This window comes from Dermochelys coriacea, chromosome 13 (assembly GCF_009764565.3).
Source record: "Dermochelys coriacea isolate rDerCor1 chromosome 13, rDerCor1.pri.v4, whole genome shotgun sequence".
Classification (NCBI taxonomy): domain Eukaryota; kingdom Metazoa; phylum Chordata; order Testudines; family Dermochelyidae; genus Dermochelys; species Dermochelys coriacea.
In genome coordinates, this window is record NC_050080.1 from 5,092,747 (window position 1) to 5,112,557 (window position 19,811).

The 19,811-nt window shown below is 47.3% G+C and overlaps 1 protein-coding gene across 9 annotated transcripts in view; it reads right to left on the bottom strand.

Moving 5' to 3' along the window:
* RGS19 (regulator of G protein signaling 19) overlaps positions 1–19,811 on the bottom strand; it is a 60,319-nt gene that overhangs the window by 29,994 nt on the left and 10,514 nt on the right. Inside the window, exons 1-3 of one of the 9 annotated variants that reach the window (XM_043495650.1) lie at positions 3,705–3,987; positions 401–616; positions 193–312 (exon numbers count right to left, since the gene is read on the bottom strand). The exons of 4 other annotated variants lie outside the window; for them this stretch is intronic. The gene's annotated coding sequence lies outside the window, so the exon portion shown is untranslated. Of the gene's footprint in view, positions 1–192; positions 313–400; positions 1,708–3,704; positions 3,988–19,811 lie in introns of those variants that run through there. 4 more of the 9 variants (XM_038370194.2, XM_038370198.2, XM_038370195.2 and 1 more) reach the window with 4 other exon arrangements.

Below are 19,811 nucleotides of genomic sequence, written 5' to 3' on the forward strand. Positions count from 1 at the left end.
AAGAACATGAGAGCAGGCCTGTCACTGGTCTAAATTATGTTAGCCAGGAGTGGGAAGCTTCAAAGAGGACATAAAGCTACCTTCCCCCACTCCTCTCTGATCCTGTGCTGAGCAGAGCTCGCCCAGACCAGAGAATCTGGGCGGGTGTTTTGAATCAATTCAGCAAAGGAGACGCCTGTACCACTGCTGTACCTGTTCTGTGGATGGAAACCTTCAATCTAGCCATTCTGCGCGCCCCTCCAGCAGCAACCCAGCTATAGTTCTTGATACAGCATCTCAGTTTACGTGAAGCATTTAAACAGACGTGCAGATCTGAAGAAAGGAATAAAAAACTGAGTACCTCCTCTAACAGGAAAGGGAGTGGCAAGGGAAGTGGCAGAATCAAATGAAGAGTTCAGACCTTTTTTGGGAAAGCACCATCAATGAGTTCTCCTCTCCGGTGTGCCTTCCTGTGCTGAGTGAAAGCTGACAGGCCCTTCCCCGGATCGCTCCCATCTGTGTTGACGTGGTGCAGGAAACTCAGAGCTTGTGTTTCACACATTTACTAGACAAATGTTTTACTGAGGACTGGAAAGTATATACTCCGACATAATTACTGCCCGAGTTTTCGCTTTTCCTAGGAAGGATGATGTTTAAAAAAAAAAAACAGCGCTGATCAAAATCAAGGACAGGAATGGTGCAAAACTTACTCCACTTACTTCACAATCATCTTTTCTTCCCACTTCAAGCGCCTCGGAAGGCTGTAGTTTGTGCTCCCATGTACAATACAGACTGTCACTGCATAGCCAGCTATGGGCATAGCAACAAAGACAGATACTCTGAGATAACAACATCCTGTGAGCACAAGCAACTTCCCAAGAGTTTCCGCCATTAAGCTAAAAGTAAGGCGTTATGCCTGAGAGCTCAACTACCTCAACAACTGGAAACCAAGAAGCTGCCCCCACCTGATCTGACCCACAGACGCACAAGTTTAGTGCTTGCTGGAAATACCTGGAATGTCCTGGCATTCCTGCTGGTTAAATTTATTTACTACAGCAAAACAGCTGCTCAGGATGCACCAGTATTAATACGGTTAATGATATGCTGATTTTCCTCTCCTAGAATGGGCATTATTGAATGATCCGCACAGGTCTCTGGTAGTTCCATGGCCACTTTCCCAGTAACAAGCCAGGGTAACTCGTAAGAGCCAAATTTTCAGCCCGAACATACCTCATACATTACATATACATCACTTTTCCCTTCCACAAACAGCATGCCTAACAGCTAGGCCTGCAATACTGCTTCTAACCCTCCATCACTCTAAGCCGCAGTCAGGAATCAAAGGCCTTTCACATAAAGCACTGGTTACCAACAAGAGTGAAAGAAGTTTGTTCTCAGCCTAAGCAAAGAGCCGTCACTTTCTGATTCATCCCATACTGATCTGAGTGCCGAGTTACAAATTGTTACCTGTGTATAACCAAGGAGGAGCCGTTCCCGCTTTACAAACAAAGTAAGGGTGTTCTTTTGGGTTTTCTGGACAAGAGTTACTCACAAAGAAAAAAACAATCAGAAATGCAACCTCAGTTTCCTTTTTTCAATGAAATGCTTCACACACTGTCACCGGCTGAGAGTTCTGCACCCAGAGTGTTAACCCAAGACAAAAGCAAAGTGAAAACTGATTTGAGATTGCCATGCTTGAGCTTCTCCTACTCTGATGATGTCACCAATTCCAGCATTTTCCAGAGGGGGAGGCATAGCCAGAGGGAGACCCTGAAATGCCAGCATCATCAAATCCCAATTTTTAGTTAATACTGGAAAGAAGCAATCCCATAGCATGACGGGCAAAAACGTGATTCAAATTAAAGTGAATGACACAGAGGTTTATGAGCAGGAGAGCGCATGGGACATGTTATTTGTATAGCTTCGCTGGGGTAGGGGCCCCTGAGCGATGAGATTGCGGGGAGGGGAAGTGTGCCGTGGGGTGGGTGTCCTGATCTGAATAGCCAAAGAAAGACTGAGCTGATTTTCCAGATCTCCAGATGCCTGTGCTTGGAGAGCACTTCCCCCAGCTGAAGCACTGGGTTATCAGTCAAGTGCAAGACCCAACACCAGCTGTTTTCTTCAGCTTCGAAAGGGGGCGAGGGGGCACAATGACCAGTTATCTCCCTTCTACTCCATGACACACCCACACACTTAAAACCCAAACCAGCTCGACAGCAGCCATCCCACAGCTCAGCCCAGGCAAGTGGTTCGGAAAAAAGGGTTCCTTTTGCAAAGTCATTCTCTTTCACTGCGCCGGAAAACCAGGGGTTCCCCTTTTCAGTGTCACAGCTTTCTGGTTAGGCCCATCTGCTTCTCACATTTGCCAAGGCGGCACCTCCCTTCCCATGGCCATAAAGCGCTGCACCCATCCCCCAGGAGGGCACTGCCTGTCCTTGCCCCTTAAGGCAAGCATGCTCCTGCCTCTCTTCCCAAAGAGAAAAGGAGGACTTGCGGCACCTTAGAGACTAACAAATTTATTTGAGCATAAGCTTTCGTGAGCTACAGCTCACTGCATCTGATGAAGTGAGCTGTAGCTCACGAAAACTTATGCTCAAATAAATTTGTTAGTCTCTAAGGTGCCACAAGTACTCCTTTTCCTTTGCGAATACAGACTAACACGGCTGCTACTCTGAAATCTTCCCAAAGAGATGCCACTCAGCGTATGTCTACAGTACGGAGACTAAACCAGCACTGCTACATCGCAGTGGATATGCTGGCTTAACTCTATAATGTAGATGTAATGTACACAGAAGGGGTTTTTCTGTCAGTATAGGAACTTTACCTCCCTGAGCAACAGTAGCTAGGTTGACAGAAGCATTCGTCCATCAACTTAGCTATGTCTATGGGGGGGGGGCGGGGGTTAACTGAATTTCCCAGCCCAGTCACACAAACCACATGGGGTAAAACACAGGAACAATGGATGAGACACAACCTAGGGGAGCGGAGCTCCAGAGAAGGTGCCTGGGAAGTTGTAACAGTGGCTCCCCCACTTCAAGCCAGCAGAGACTGCTTCATACATCACCAGCTGCTGTTTACACCGGGGAGGAACCAGGTGAACCACTGTCCCCCAGCAGAGGAAAGCGGCAGTGTTTAAAGAAGGACTTCTCCTAGAGGACACCCATCTTTTTGCCAGTGTATCATAAGCATGAATCTAATTGGCCTTTCATGAATCTAATTGGACTTCCCTGGCTGTTTCTGCTAATCATCAGAGACATCCATTTAGAGCAGTGGTTTTCAACTTTTTTTCTGGCGACCCAATTGAAGAAAATTGTTGGTTCCTGCAACCCGGTGGAGCTGGGGATGAGGGGTTTGAGGTGTGGGAGGGGGCTCAGGGTTGGAGCAGAGGGTTGGGGTGCAGGGGTGAGGGATGCGGGGTGGGGATGGGAATGAGGGCTTCAGGGTGTGGGAGGGGGCTCTGGGCTAGGGCAGAGGGTTGGGGTGCAGGAAGGAGTCAGGGCTCTGGGCTGGGGGTGCAGGCTCTGGGATGAGGCCAGGGATGAGGGAGCTCTGTATTTGGGGGGGAGTGCAGGGCTGGGGCAGAGGATTAAGGTGTGGGGGGGGTCAGGGCTCTGGGCTGGGGGTGCGGGCATGAGGGGGTTGGGGTGCAGGAAGGGGTGTTGGAGGTTGGGAGGGCTCAGGGTTGGGGCAGGGGATTGGGGAGCGGAATTGGGACATGGGTTTACCTCCGGTGGCTCCCGATCAGTGGCGCAGCCGGGGTGCAGAGACAGGCTTCCCTCCTGGCCTGGCACCGCGGACCGCACTGCGCCCCAGAAGTGGCCAGCAGGTTCGGCTCCTAGGTGGAGGCATGCAAGCAGCTCCGCGTGGCTCTCGCCCACAGGCACCACCCCCATCTATCCCAGACTATTATCTCTGTCAACAGGATCCACGCAGGACACAGCCTCTCCTTTCCACCCATTACAGCCCAATCTGAAGTCTAGTTCTAACTCCATCTGAAGTCAGTTACTACATTAAAGCAATTGAAGCTGTATTGTTCTATAAAAAGAAAAGGAGTACTTGTGGCACCTTAGAGACTAACAAATTTATTAGAGCATAAGCTTTCGTGAGCTACAGCTCACTTCATCGGATGCATTTGGTTCTATAACCTCCTTCAGTTTTAAGGTGGTCCAAATAAGAGCATTTATTGGCTCCCCCCACAAAGGGAGGAAGCTTTGGTCTGTCATGACCATTTACAGAGCTAGAAAGGACTGAGATCAACAACCAGACTCACTGCAGGATGCAGGAAAAGTTGAAACAACACGCGTGGGTGGGAGACTCTGATTCAAAATGCTGACACCTTCAGTGCTAACAAAGGAAACACCGTAAGTAGCAAACAGCTGGACAGTCAGACTTCACAAGTTCACACTGTGGCAATCCGCAAACCCTTGCAGTCACATGAAAGAAACAAAAAGAAAAGGAGTACTTGTGGCACCTTAGAGACTAACAAATTTATTAGAGCATAAGCTTTCGTGAGCTACAGCTCACTTCATCGGATGCATTTGGTGGAAAAAACAGAGGAGAGATTTATATACACACACAGAGAGAACATGAAACAATGTTTCCTCTGTTTTTTCCACCAAATGCATCCGATGAAGTGAGCTGTAGCTCACGAAAGCTTATGCTCTAATAAATTTGTTAGTCTCTAAGGTGCCACAAGTCCTCCTTTTCTTTTTGCGAATACAGACTAACACGGCTGCTACTCTGAAACATGAAAGAAACAGCAACTCACAACAGTTCCGAGGACTGTTACACTGAAGAACCCAGGCGACCACTCTGAAATGCTTTAAGTTTTACATATTGCACCTAGGGCTCTTGCTAAGTGCGTTTTGAACACACACTAACAGAGGAGGGAGAAAAAAACATCATGCTGACAAAATGCCAACACCACTATAGGATTCGTCCTCCCTGCAACAAAAAAAGAAGAACCTTCCTCTTTTACCCGATGGCCCCTAGGAAGAGCCTGAGTGAATAAGCTTCTTGAGGTGCCTGGAACATCAGCAAATCCGGACTCTTTTAGATCAAGTCAGGGGAAATTCTAGAACAGAGGGTCTTCCCCCACAGCGTGTGGGGCCGGAACATGAGGGGAACCACCAGTTTCTAAGGCAACCCGGACCCAAACAGTTTAGACCTTTATAAGGCAAAGTCAGCTTCTTGAATTTCACCCAGAACTGAGCACTTTGCAGATTACAAAGCACAGGTGTATTATGCGCCACCACTGAACTGCTATGTAAGCTGGGCAGCTGCAGTCTATATATTTTTAGACACAACAAATCCTGCATCTTGGCAGGGGGTTAGACTAGCCAGATGACTCTGGTGGTCCCGTCTAACCCAATGATTCTATGATACTGGCTCATGTTTTTGAATGGGACTGAAATGCGGTCCCCAAGCAGAGTGCATTCTTGCAATCCAGGGCTCTCAATCCAAGGATATCATGCACTTTGCCAAAGGGGCTGGTAATGTCCCCAGCACACAGACTGGGCTGCAAAGGCTCATAGACAGTAAGTGACATGACACAAGTTAGCAGCAGGGTTTCCCCAAGACTTCTCTACTCTGACCACTGAACAGCCTCCCACACAGGATTTCAACAACAGTCAGCTATGCTCTTCACACCAATTTGCACTGTACAATCAAGGGGTGTGGGGGGGGGAGGTGGGGTTAAGCCATCCCTTAGGGAGAAGAGTTCTCGACCCTCCAGTCAGAATGTCTGATTGCTTACTCACTAACTCATGGCATCAGGTAACATAACCAGGCTCAGAGACATTTCTGCACCCCATGTGCACTCAGGACAGCTTTATTTGGTTCCCCCACCCTGTCCCTATAGGCGGGAAAATGCAGCATTCGCTCTTCAGATCAGCCCTGTGTGCTCTTGCCGTTTGCACAGGAACTGTACCGCTCCTCTGATCCCCTGCCTGTTCCCCTCGCTGCTGTCAGATTACTAGCAGCTCAGCAACACCACAAGGGCCGATCTTCCAGGCACTCAGAGAGTGGTCCCACTGTGAAATTAATGGAGCAGGCAGAAGTTCCCGGACTCAGCCCTAGGTTATTTTGTGACACTACACTGGAACTGGACTTGATGCTTTAAAGACAGAGAAGCCACAGTGCTTGGAAACTGAGTGAGTCAATATAAGGGATGGGGAGGGAGAAGAAATCCCATCTGATGACAAAATTCATGCTGGTGAGGCCTGTTTGCTGCGGGACAGGATGCAGCAGTTAGAATGCTCCAGGCTCTAGAGCACTGGTTCTCAACCTGGGGCCCATGGGCCACATACGGCCCAATCAGCACACGTGCGGCCAACGTGACATCCTCAGAGACATACAAGTAGTGTATTTATTGTGTGGATGAGGCCCACATAACACACAGAGAGCTGCATATGCGTCCCATAGTGGTAAATAGATTGAGAACCACTGCTCCAGAGGGACTCCCAAAGCTGCTCTCCGTAACACCTGGCACCTCTCAGCGCAGTGAACAGCACTCTGCCTAGGCAGACAACGGCACCCTGCACTGCGACGGCTGTCTCACAGCCTCCTCACTTGCTACCTGGCAGTGGTACAGGAAGTTGTACGAGCTATTATTAGGGTTGATATTTTTCTTTAGCAATGTAGTTTAAAAAAGAATAGAAGGTGGGGCTTGAAAACATAACAGACACTTACAAGCCATGATGCCAGCCCCCAAGAGAGAAACCCAGAGTGCTCCATCATCTTGGCTGCTTGGGGCAACGGTGCTGCCATTGGGTCTCGCTTTTCTCCTCCAATCCTTAGCAAACAGGAGCTCCAACTAACAGCCCAGAATAGGAACCCATCATTGCCACGCTACTGTCATTGCAAGGGTTCCCCAACTAATACCTGAACCAGTCCAAGGGCCAGGCCCTGATCTTCAAAGCCCATCATGAATGGGGACCAAGCTACTTAAGGGGCTGTCTCTCCCTCCACAGCCATGACAGCTGTGCACCTCAAGAACAATGGAGCTATCCATTTGGAGTCTCTCAGGGACGTGAGCCCTCCCAGAGACTAGTGCAATGACTTCGAAACTTGCTCCATCCAAATCCAAGCCCATCAACACCGAGATAATGCCGAGAATCCATCACCTCAAGGTGACAAAGGAAACAGACTAAACTTTAATGCTGGCCTTGGCTGGCACGTGCCAGCTAGTGCTTTCCTTTCCCACGCATCAGCTAAACACTCAGTGGCCCTCTACTTGTTCTCCACCTCTTCAGCCTGTGAGTAGAGGGAGCAAATGGGAGGCAGGGATCAAACCAGTGGAAGCGACAGCAGCTCAAGAGAGCTCTCTATGGTAAAACCAGCAGTCCCAACACAAAGCCACCCTCTCTGTGGGGAGCAGCAGGCACTCACCAGTGGGGAAATGTGTCACTGCTGGCAAAAGAGGTGTGTGGGGGGGGTGGGGGGATGTCCTCACCTTGGATAGAGGCAAGGCCATTTACTTCACGTGCTGCTAACATACGATTTCCTGGATCAATTAACTAGGGGTGATTGAAAATTTTCTCTCTCGCATCTACTTTACATGGGGAAAAAATTGATTTTTTGGTCTAAAATCAATGCCTAGAAACTAACACATTTCAATTCTGAAATGCCACCATAGTGTCTCATGAGAGTTGCAAAGCAAAATATTGTTAATTTCCCCTCTGCATTTCATCACTCTTATAAATTCAGCTTCCAGCAACAAATGCAGATGAGTCCGTGCAGCTGGTGGGAGAGGAAAGACACTTTTATGGGATCTTTTTACCATCCAACAATTGTGCTGGATTCCCAGAACAGAAACTAAAAGGCAGACCCTTATTTTAGAATCGGGGTTGGGAGGGAGGCCTAGGCCTTAACCAGAAAAGAAGGAGCGGACCAAGTTATTTCCAGTTATCACTGGTGATAAAGAATGGGTGTTATTTCCCACTATACCTCCAGCCTCTCTTGCTGTCCCCTCTTTTCACCCAATGAACCAGGCACTGGGACAGAGCTTGCTTTAGGAGAAGAGGGAGCCAAGGAGACCAATCCTACCCAAAACGGGCACATGGCATCAGAGCTGAGCCAACAGTGGAACCCGTTTCCCCATGAATATTCACTCACATCTGAGAGTAAATTTTGATTGGGTCACAACTGTAAAACCCTTTCACTTTCTCATCAGCACTAGAGCTTTCTCAGCGGTGAACACTTGTGTTAAACGCAATTTAAGCAAGAATACTGGTCAAAATTACGTAACTAATCAACACAACAGGCACTGCGAACATTCAGAGGAGAGCATCAAAAATAATACAAGGTTTAGAGAACCTGACCTATGAGAAAAGGCATGTTCAGTCTTGAGAAAAGAAGACCAAGTGGGGACCTGATAACAGTCTTCAAATCTGTTAAGGGCTGTTATACAGAAGATGGTGATCAATTGTTCTCCATGTCCATTAAAGGTAGGACAAGAAGTAATGGGCTTAATCTACAGCAAGGGAGATTTAGGTTAGATATGAGGAAAACCTTTCTAACTACAAGGGTAGTTACACTCTGGAGTTGGCTTCCAAGGGAGGTTGTGGAATCTCCATCATTAAAAGTTTTTAAGAACAGGTTGGACAGACACCTGTCAGGAATAGTCTAGGTTTATCTGATCCTGCTTCAGTGCAGGGGGCTGGACATGATGACCTCACAAGGTCCCTTCCAGCCCTATATTTTTATATTTCACAACACACTGCCCATAAGTGACCTGCAGACTGTGAATCTGAATAATGTAAAGCCCCCAAAATATTCAAGAATTCAGACACCTCTTTGTGAACAGAAATAAACAGGTAGAGGTCTCAATTTTCCACCACACCAAGCATTGTCATACAAGGCTGTGCAAAGGGATATCAAACACTACCAGATCAGGATTCTATACCACAGGCAATGTTCAATACCTGCTTTCCACAGGTTTAAGCAACTAACCAAATTGCAAGGCAGTAGAGATTGATGCTCAACAGTCTGTCCAAGAGGTTACATGTTGCAAGTTATTTGTTCACCTCCCTTCCACCTGTCTAAACTCCCTCCTGGCTTGTTAGTTCACCTAGAAAGCCAAGACATCTCCTACTTGTTCAGTGATTCTAGCCAGGTGACTGAGTTTGCAGCATTCTGCCCTGGCTGAAGCAGGTAGAGAACTTTTGCACCTTCAGTGACCATCTTCTCGCTAGCCCTAGTCATTCCCCGGACCCAGCAACATTAACCGCAGCTCCACTTCTTCTGTGGCTGCCGTCTCTACATCAGATTTTCAATTTTCAGCACAGTTTCCCCCCCGGGTTTAGTTCTTACTGATGTGTGTTCCTGTTCGTTGTTGGACGAGGCTTCAGTACAATGGAAGACGAGAAATTAAGAGATGGCAGCAGGGAACACCATGGGCCTGGGCAACCCGTAGGACTCAACTGCAGACTCATCCCGTAACTAGGCAGCCCTAAGAATTGCTGCAGGCCTCTTCCTCAGCACAAAAACCATAGGGATGGCTGGATCCAGGAAGAATATGAGCCCAGAGGCTCGGGCAACCGGATCTGTGTTAAAACCAACAAAACCTATGGAGGGGAGACAGAGAGAGAGAGACACGCACAGGCTCACTGGGGTAGGGTGTACAACTGCTGCCAGTCTACCTGCCTGCTGGAAACCAGGCCTCTCCTTTGCACTGATAGCAGACAGATCCCAGAAGAGCTGTTAAAAGCTCCTCTCTTCCTACTCAGGTGTCTCCTTATCAATAATGTAGCTCAACAGCCAATGGCCAGATTTTAAACAGGAGCGAGAATGCGTCTTCCTTCCAGCCGTTCACCATTCAGAACCCTCATGCTGTGGGGGGCAGGAAGGGGACAACGCTCTATCATTGGATCGATCTTTCCCAACCCTAATTTCTACGTTGGTCTGCTGATAACGATCAGATTGCTCCAGGATTCCCAGCCATTTTCACCCACTGGATTTGTAGAGGGCACATGGGTGTGGGAACAGTCCAACACACTAACCCTAACCAGGCCTCTGTTAACCCTTTGCTTGCTGTTTGCTAGCAGTCTCTGTGTGACGATAGTACAGCATGACAACTCTTCCACATGTTCATAGCTCCACCACGCAGAGTGCTGCAAAGCAGATATACCTACCTGGGGTGCTTTACCCCATGTCCCACAATAGGCAGCACTTAAATGGTTAAAAGCCTGAAACCGATTTGCATAGCTTGTGTTCTGATGTGAGGGCAAAACCCATCTCTCACCCTAATCTGTAGCAGCTTTCCCTGAGATTCCACCTACGTGATTGAAAGCACAGGATAATGGAGTATATTTCAAACCACATAAGGGGGCATATTCTCAACTAGTGTCAACTGCCACAGCTCCATTGACTTTACCAGAGCTGACAATCTACCCCAGCTGAGGAGGTGCCCCAAATATATTTTGTACCCATTGGAGTGGTGGGAATTTAGTAGCATGTTTTACTCATCCCACTTTGAACTCCTTCAGAATAAAAAGGAACAGAAGTAGCCACAGTCTGCTCATCAGCAACTTGTAAAAATAGCTTGTGAACTATCAGCATGCAACCGTACCTCTGTATGAACAAAATGGGGGGGACCAAGTTGTACCTGACTGTCTTGTCCTAAAACCGTCCACAGCCATACAGGGTTATATAAAATGCCACGTATCTGAGCCCTTTTTAGCTACAGTAGCAACAGAACAGAAGCACCAAACTCCTAAGAGTAGCAGGCAGGGAAAGGAAAAGGCTCTCTTTAAAATCTAGCAGAATCCTGTAAGGGGTGAAAAGCTACAACTGTGGCTAATGTCTTGCAAAACTGTTTCAGCTGGGGGGCCAAATTTCACCGCGATCCTGTCCCCTGAACCAGCAAAGACTGATCAAACAAGAGGAGGCATACAGAACTTCCAAATCAAAAGATCTGTCTTAGCTGAAAGGTCTCAGCCATAAACATGTCTCAGCACTGCGGAATTTGTTTTCCTCTAGGGACCTGCTGAGTTTCCTCAGCAGCAGTGAAATTCTAGGAGGTACACACATATTAGGTTATATATTTATTAATTGCATAGGGTCCCCAAAGGTATTTTGATACCCCTGTTTAACACTGTCCAGAAAGCTGTGACATCCCTAGAGTTTGATGAGCTCCAGCCAACTCAGGGCACAGATGTGAAGTGAAGTGAACACAGTCACCCAAAGAAGTAGGTTATGTTATAAATTCATTTCCCTATCCATATCTAATGGGAGTCTCCTAACAGAGTTGCAGTGTGTTAAGTGTTCATTGGAAAAACCTGTACTGCAGTCTAACAATGCAATCCATACATGGCTGTTACAGCACTTTGCCTTAGCCTCACACTTCCATAAAAACGTAAGTAATTACTAAGTAGAATAAAAGCAGCACACACAATAACCAACCCTGACTGAAAATTTTAAAAGACAAGTAGTGGAGGTTAAAGAGCATATTTATAGGAGGATTAATACCACTGTGATAAACAGGCAGCTATTAAACAATTGTTGATGCTCCATAAAAGATGTCTAACAATCAATAATTATTTGTTTAGCATCTGCTTACAACTGAATTGAAGGCATACTTGAACTCTCTTTTAAAGGCATGGCACCATCAACCAACACGGTGGTCCACAGAAAGAGAGAAGGGAGAAAAAATGAAAAAAACATATAAATGTGGATACAGTTAGGACAGTGATTCTCAAAGCTGGTCCACCCCTTGTTCAGGGAAAGCCCCTGGCGCACCGGACTGGTTTGTTTACCTGCTGCATCCGCAGGTTCGGCCGATCACGGCTCCCACTGGCCGCGGTTCGCCGCTCAAGGCCAACGGGGGCTGTGGGAAGAGGCACGGGCCAAAGAACGTGCTGGCCGCCCTTCCCGCAGCCCCATTGGCCTGGAGCGGCGAACCGTGGCCAGTGGGAGCCGCGATCGGCCGAATCTGTGGAGACAGCAGGTAAACAAACCGGTCCAGTGCGCCAGGGGCTTTCCCTGAACAAGCAGCGGACTGGCTTTGAGAACCATTGAGTTAGGAGACAACAGTGAAAGCTAAAGCAACATGCAAGCTAGCCACAAATAACCTTGCTCCTTCAAATCAATCCATCCCCCAAGAGAGCCTGAACTTGTCTTTTAGCTCAAACAGTACAGGTGCAGGCTTTGAGACCCAGGGAAGTTGTATACTATCATTGAACTGCACTTCCTATTTCACCTGAAAGTTTTACTTCAATCCAGGAATGATCAATTTGAACAATTTAATACCTATATAAAGTTTCTGCATGTACTATGCCCAGACTGGAAATGTGGGATGTTATTTGCTATAGCGGCTAGACCTTAAGAAATCAGAGTTATCCAGTAGTTAAATCCTGGGCATCTCTTTGAAAAATGAAGAAGACCCATGTTTTTAATCAATTCTTCCAGTCCTGGAATTAATATTTTGGCGGTGGACCCAGACACGCATTGCCAATTATAACATTCTCAACGTTGGTTACAATTATTATTATTCAGGGCAAGAAATGGATCTGACATTGCCACTTTAAATACAGCCCCTGACCACAACAACCAGGAGGGGGAACAAATCATTAAGAACGGTTTTTCTCATCTGAACTCAGAGTTAAAGACAAGAAGGTGACTAAGCGCATCTTCCAAGGAAATGAGCCACCAGTGACAGGGAGACTCATCCCATATGAACGGTTAGAAAAGCAAACCTCACATGGAACTGAGCAATGCTGACATCAGGCAAGAATGCCAGAAACCACTGACATTTTGGCTAAGCTGCTGTTATCCAAGTAAGCAAGTTTGATCAAGTCTTTTTTTGCTGGAATAACAGTGGGCTTGCACTCTCTCTAAGATAAGCAACATTCATTTTCTTTCTTTTAACATGTATGTGGGGCTGAGTCCCTTTTAGGTGATTATTTTCTTGGAAAATGTGCTGGTTGTCTCAGCTGGGATAGTCAAAGGAGCCTAAGGGGTTGAGGCACCTGATTCTTATTGAATTGCCCAGGGGTGTTTGAGGGCCCAACTCCTTTAGATGCATTTGCCAATTAAAGAGGTTTCCCATCCAGTTTAACCCAGGATTTGTAGCACCCGAGAGAGCATACTTGAAGTCTTCATAGCAACACTGGATGCCTTTTGGGAAGATATGCTTTAGTCAAACACTTGTTACTGGGCTCAGGACAGGAATAATTGGAAGAAATCCTGTGGCCTACTTCTACAGGAAGTCAGATGAGATGACCTAATGCTCCTTTCCGGTCTACCTATAGGTTGGGGAGGGGCAAGGGGCTTTGAACAGGGCCTGGTCTTATTAATTCTAAGAGGGTCTTTTATTTTTTAAATATGCACAAAACAGTCTGGCCTTTAGAAGAAAGTCACACAATGATGAAAAACGCTTGATGAAGAGCCTCCGGGAACTCTAATCCCTCCTCCAAGGTGGGCAGCGCAAATTCAAAATCGTATGCAGTGAGCACTCGCTCCGGAGGGAGCGCCTTATACAACACTTCCAGTACCTAGTGAGCACAACTGTCTGCTCTCAGAGCCACACCGCCCCCTCCACTCTGCCCCCTTTCCAAGGGGCAGAATTCCCAGCCATCACTACTGGGTGCTCCGCAAGAGGAAGAAACATGCACTACACCCAATATGTCAGTGCCGTGGACCAGACAGCAGAATTCAGCCCTGCTTGCTGCTTGGAACACCTGCTCTAAGCAGCTTGCAAAGCAGGTTAGCAAATGATGCTGTGTGTTATTGAAACAGTAGGGCAATTCCCCCTTCTCCGAACACATTAGGGGATGCGGTCATTTCTTCAGGGACTCTTTGGTTTGATCACATTCAGTTGTTTTAAAGCCTGTCCATGCCCCCAGAGACTTCTGTAATCGGATACCCCCCACCCCTCGCATCCCTAGCACAGTCCTAACCAGCTCTTCATTTCCCTCTTCTCCCCCCATGGCTCGGCAGGATGCTGGCTTTGTAGTGGATGGAAGCCTATCTTCCCTATCTTGACAGGTTTCAGAGTAGCAGCCGTGTTAGTCTGTATTCGCAAAAAGAAAAGGAGTACTTGTGGCACCTTAGAGACTAACAAATTTATTAGAGCATAAGCTTTCGTGAGCTACAGCTCACTTCATCGGATGAAGTGAGCTGTAGCTCACGAAAGCTTATGCTCTATTAAATTTGTTAGTCTCTAAGGTGCCACAAGTACTCCTTTTCTTTTTCCCTATCTTGATCAGTCAGAGGGGTCGCTGTTGAGCAAAGAGGCGCTCCCACCCCTCACAAGGGGAGCCAAGTGCACTTTCTCCAGCTGCCGTTAGCCGGAGGTGGCAGAGATGCAAAGCACTGGCCCTAAACACAGAGCGGTGTGTGGTTTTTAAATGTATTTTAACTAGGTTTACAGGTGCATTCCAGAGGTTACGTTAGGCAGCCCAGTCCCTGACACCACTTGCACTTGCTTCATGCAGAAGGCAGCAATATATAAAACATAACTTGTATGCCCCATCCTTGGGCAGTGCAGGGAACGGGATTAGCCTGAGGTGACAAAGCTCCTTTGTTCAGTGTGTCTCTGATGACTACACTCCTCAGCCTGCTAGAGCCCAAGCATGGCCGATGTGTGACACACCCACCCTGGGGGACATGCAATAAATTAATCCTGCAGGAAAGCTGGAAAAGCTGCAGGATTTGTGTAGGTGACTCTTTCTGCAGCCCCACTGCCATGACTCTTCATTGCGGCAGTAAGGAATTCTCAGCAATGAAAGCAAGGGGACACGGAAAGCATGCAGAACACAGGGGACCGAAAGGAGGGTGTAACGCATTGTCACGCCCTGGGGTGCAGTCTGGGAGCTCTAAGACACACAACTGGGTGAGGCTGGATAAGTCCTCAACCCAGCTGTGTGTTTTAGAGGGGTGCAGTGGTTTCTCCCGGCTCCCAGACTGCACCCCAGGGGGACAACCCATCACAGAGGGGCACTGCACGGGCATGCAATCAGTGACTGTGTCCAAGCATGGGAAGCTTTAATTTAATAGGCTGAAATGAAAAAAAAAACCACAAAAACAAACACATCCCAACAGCAGACAAACTCTTAAAACTTAACTGAAGAACACCGCCCCAAATCTCTGATTAAACAAGGCTATCCCATTATTCTCTCCAGACCAACGAGAACCTGAACTTCGATTGTCAGCTCTTTGGGGCGCGGACTGTCATTTGGTTCTGTGTTTATATAGCATCTAGCACAATGGGGTTCTGGTCCACATATGGGGCTCCTAGGTGCTATGGTAACACACATAATAACCAAATAAAATCTCACCCATCAGCTCCTAACACATATGGTTAAAGCTATCTGCTTAGCTTCAAGCTACTGCAGCCTGGCACAGGAGATCTTTTGCCCTAACATCTCAAGTCTCCTCTTTTGTCACTGATGTTTTCACCTGCCAGCACCCATCCTTATTCCCTGAGCCCGTGTTTCCTAACCATGGCACTTGCTCAGTTTTCAGCAGGGGAAGTCAGAGGGAGAACTGACAGACCGGTTTTTCCCAGGTGCCCTTGTATTCCACAAGGTATATTGTTGCTGCAGGCATCAGAGCTCTCCCCTACGCCGCCGTCAGACAGCGGAAGTCTCCAAGAGAGGGTTTCCCTGACTGTTTAAAAAAAAAAAAAAAAGGCCCAGGGGGCAGCTCAGGTTGGGAAGGAGCAGTCAAGCCAAACTCTCTCCAGAAGCAAGAGATGCTTGGAAACTTCCAAGAAAGATGCAGGCTAAATGGGTTATTTACAGTTACCTTATTCTCATAGCTTACAGATGCACAAACAGTTCAGGACTATAGATGGCGAACATCATCCTGGGATGTGTTAACAGGAGTGTCGTATGTCAGACACGGGAGGTAACTGTCCTGCTCTACTGGTGAGGCCTCAGCTGGAGTCCTGTGTCCAATACTGGACACACTGGGAAGAATCCAGAGGAGAGCTACAAAAATCATAAATGGTTTGGAAAGCCTGACCTGGGAGAAATGGTTTTAAAACCTAGCATGTTCAGTCTTGAGAAAAGATGACTGAGGAGGGTCCCGATAACAGTCTTCAAATACGTTAAGGGCTGTTATAAAGAGAACGGTGTTCGATTGTTCTCCATGTCCACTGAGGGTAGGACAAGAAGCAATGGGCTTCATCTGCAGCCAGGGAGATTTAAGTTAGATATTGGGAAAAATCTTTCTAACTGTTAAGGACAGTTCAGCTCTGGAACTGGCTTCCAAGGGAGGTTGTGGAATCCCCATCCTTGGAGAGTTTTAAGAACAGGTTGGACAGACACCTGTCAGGGATGGTCTAGATTTACTTGGTCCTGCCTCCGTGCTGGAGGCTGAACTACGGGGCCTCTCAAGGTCCCTTCCAGCCCTGCATTTCTATGATTCCATGCCGGTGGAGTAGAAAGAAGAATGGAGGCGATTTTATTCCCATGGGAAGAGGCAGTTTATTTTTGTTTTTTCTCTTCCCTTCTCTCAGCATGTGCTGCTCAGGGGAGGTGCATACAAATAGGAATGGTGAAGAGAAGTTAATCTGTTCATTCCCCACCTGAAGTCTAATTCTCTGCTTTTGCCATCACTGTGACCTCCACAGAACAATGTCGGAAACAAGGGGATTATAACTTTCAGCAGCGGAAACCGATTAACTAATTCTTCATAACTAGGAACAAGCAAAGCAAAGCACAGAAGATATGACCGTGCCCTGCACGGGCATAACGTCTCTGGACTCCACAGCGTTCTTTCCCAGGAGATATCAGCTACTCTATTAAAGGGTTGTGGTTAGTACCAAATTTGCAAGAGCCTAATACTATACCCATGTTCCGGAGAACCTTGCTGAACCTGAATCAATAGGTCCAATCTCCATCATTTGGTTTTTTTCCTCTATTGCTCTCCACTCAGAGGCTGCCTTTCAATTCACTAGTGGTGTTAAGCGAATCCAACCCTCTCACTTATGGGAATAAATTACACAAAATACTCCAAGTTGACTCCCTGTGAGCCACTGCTGCATCCAGCAGTCCTTGCAACACCGCCATTCCAAGACTAAAAGAAAAGGAGTACTTGTGGCACCTTAGAGACTAACAAATTTAATGAAGTTGACAGATTTCCACTCTATACGGCTAAATTCAGTGCCTTGCATAATGACAGATTTCAGAGTAGCAGCCGTGTTAGTCTGTATTCGCAAAAAGAAAAGGAGTACTTGTGGCACCTTAGAGACTAACAAATTTATTAGTCTCTAAGGTGCCACAAGCACTCCTTTTCTTTTTGCAAATACAGACTAACACGGCTGCTACTCTGATTCCAAGACTAAGTGAGAGTTTCCTTAGCAGTTAGCATCAGCATCTCTTCCCCATCTGAGTCCTGGTAGTACTAGCACCAGCACCAGTCAATACCCCAGGTGGAAATCTGGCTTCCGTTTACACCTGGCCATGTCTGCAGACTCTGAGGATCTGCCCTCCAGTCTTCAAAGGGGGTGCAGAGGTGTAACAGAAAGGTAAGACCTGGACCCATACACTGAGAAAGCGAAGGCAACCTGCAACGCCTCTCAGCTTCAAGACTTCATCTCAGGAGATGAGGCTCAGAGTGGTTCCCTTTCAATCATAGAATCATAGAATCATAGAATATCAGGGTTGGAAGGGACCCCAGAAGGTCATCTAGTCCAACCCCCTGCTCAAAGCAGGACCAAGTCCCAGTTAAATCATCCCAGCCAGGGCTTTGTCAAGCCTGACCTTAAAAACCTCTAAGGAAGGAGATTCTACCACCTCCCTAGGTAACGCATTCCAGTGTTTCACCACCCTCTTAGTGAAAAAGTTTTTCCTAATATCCAATCTAAACCTCCCCCATTGCAACTTGAGACCATTACTCCTCGTTCTGTCATCTGCTACCATTGAGAACAGTCTAGAGCCATCCTCTTTGAAACCCCCTTTCAGGTAGTTGAAAGCAGCTATCAAATCCCCCCTCATTCTTCTCTTCTGCAGACTAAACAATCCCAGCTCCCTCAGCCTCTCCTCATAAGTCATGTGCTCTAGACCCCTAATCATTTTTGTTGCCCTTCGCTGTACTCTTTCCAATTTATCCACATCCTTCCTGTAGTGTGGGGCCCAAAACTGGACACAGTACTCCAGATGAGGCCTCACCAGTGTCGAATAGAGGGGAACGATCACGTCCCTCGATCTGCTCACTATGCCCCTACTTATACATCCCAAAATGCCATTGGCCTTCTTGGCAACAAGGGCACACTGCTGACTCATATCCAGCTTCTCGTCCACTGTCACCCCTAGGTCCTTTTCCGCAGAACTGCTGCCGAGCCATTCGGTCCCTAGTCTGTAGCGGTGCATTGGATTCTTCCATCCTAAGTGCAGGACCCTGCATTTATCCTTATTGAACCTCATTAGATTTCTTTTGGCCCAATCCTCCAATTTGTCTAGGTCCTTCTGTATCCTATCCCTCCCCTCCAGCGTATCTACCACTCCTCCCAGTTTAGTATCATCCGCAAATTTGCTGAGAGTGCAATCCACACCATCCTCCAGATCATTTATGAAGATATTGAACAAAACGGGCCCCAGGACCGACCCCTGGGGCACTCCACTTGACACCGGCTGCCAACTAGACATGGAGCCATTGATCACTACCCGTTGAGCCCGACAATCTAGCCAGCTTTCTACCCACCTTATAGTGCATTCATCCAGCCCATACTTCCTTAACTTGCTGACAAGAATGCTGTGGGAGACCGTGTCAAAAGCTTTGCTAAAGTCAAGAAACAATACATCCACTGCTTTCCCTTCATCCACAGAACCAGTAATCTCATCATAAAAGGCGATTAGATTAGTCAGGCATGACCTTCCCTTGGTGAATCCATGCTGACTGTTCCTGATCACTTTCCTCTCCTCTAAGTGCTTCAGGATTGATTCTTTGAGGACCTGCTCCATGATTTTTCCAGGGACTGAAGTGAGGCTGACCGGCCTGTAGTTCCCAGGATCCTCCTTCTTCCCTTTTTTTTTTCAATCAGCACAAGGACGAAGAGAAATCAGAACTGTCGGCCACAGGCTTAAGGACCATCCCTCCAAGCCGTCCAAATGGCCTTTCCTTCTCTCATACACAGTCGGAAATGCATGGCCTATGCTAGTACCTCTCTCAATTAACCCAAAGGCCTGGATGCGAGTCACTGCTAGGCTCATCAATCACAGCACCAGGGCCTCTTCACTATCACCAGCACAGGCAGGTATCAGTCCAACTCCCAAGGGCAAGGATAAAATAAGAACCTTTCTCGCATTGCGCAACGTCCCTGTGTGTAGAATTGGAGGTGGGGGAAGCAATCTTATGCCACTTCTCCTCTTGTAAAGAAGTTCGAACCCTGGGTGGGAGGGAAGGAGGACCTCCTGGGCAGCCACTCTTTGTACACTGCCGTGCGACATGTTATTAAATGCGGCCTCCTCTGCGGACATGGTGCTTTCCATGGAAAATTCTAGTTACATTCATTTTGACTAACATATGGGAACTGTTCTGGAAACTTTTTGTAAACATCCAGGAAAGTATCCTCCATGTTTAATCGTATGAGGAGTACCTAGTTAAAAACACTTGGGTCTGTTTAGCATTTCAAAGGCTTTCTGATTACAAAAAAAAACCTAAGCAAACCACTGAGCCAGTTTGAAAAAAACAAAACAAAACGGACCAGGTGGCAACCCCAAACTCCTTGCAAAGGAGAAGGAATCAGGTCTCATGAAAAGCTTTGAGCACTGGCTGGAGAAAAAGCTCTCTCTACAAGGGAGGTCAAGTTTTAAATAGAGCATGTGACTGTTCGGCCATCCTCCATCCCAAATCTTGTTCTAAATTAATGCCCAGCTCATTAGTCC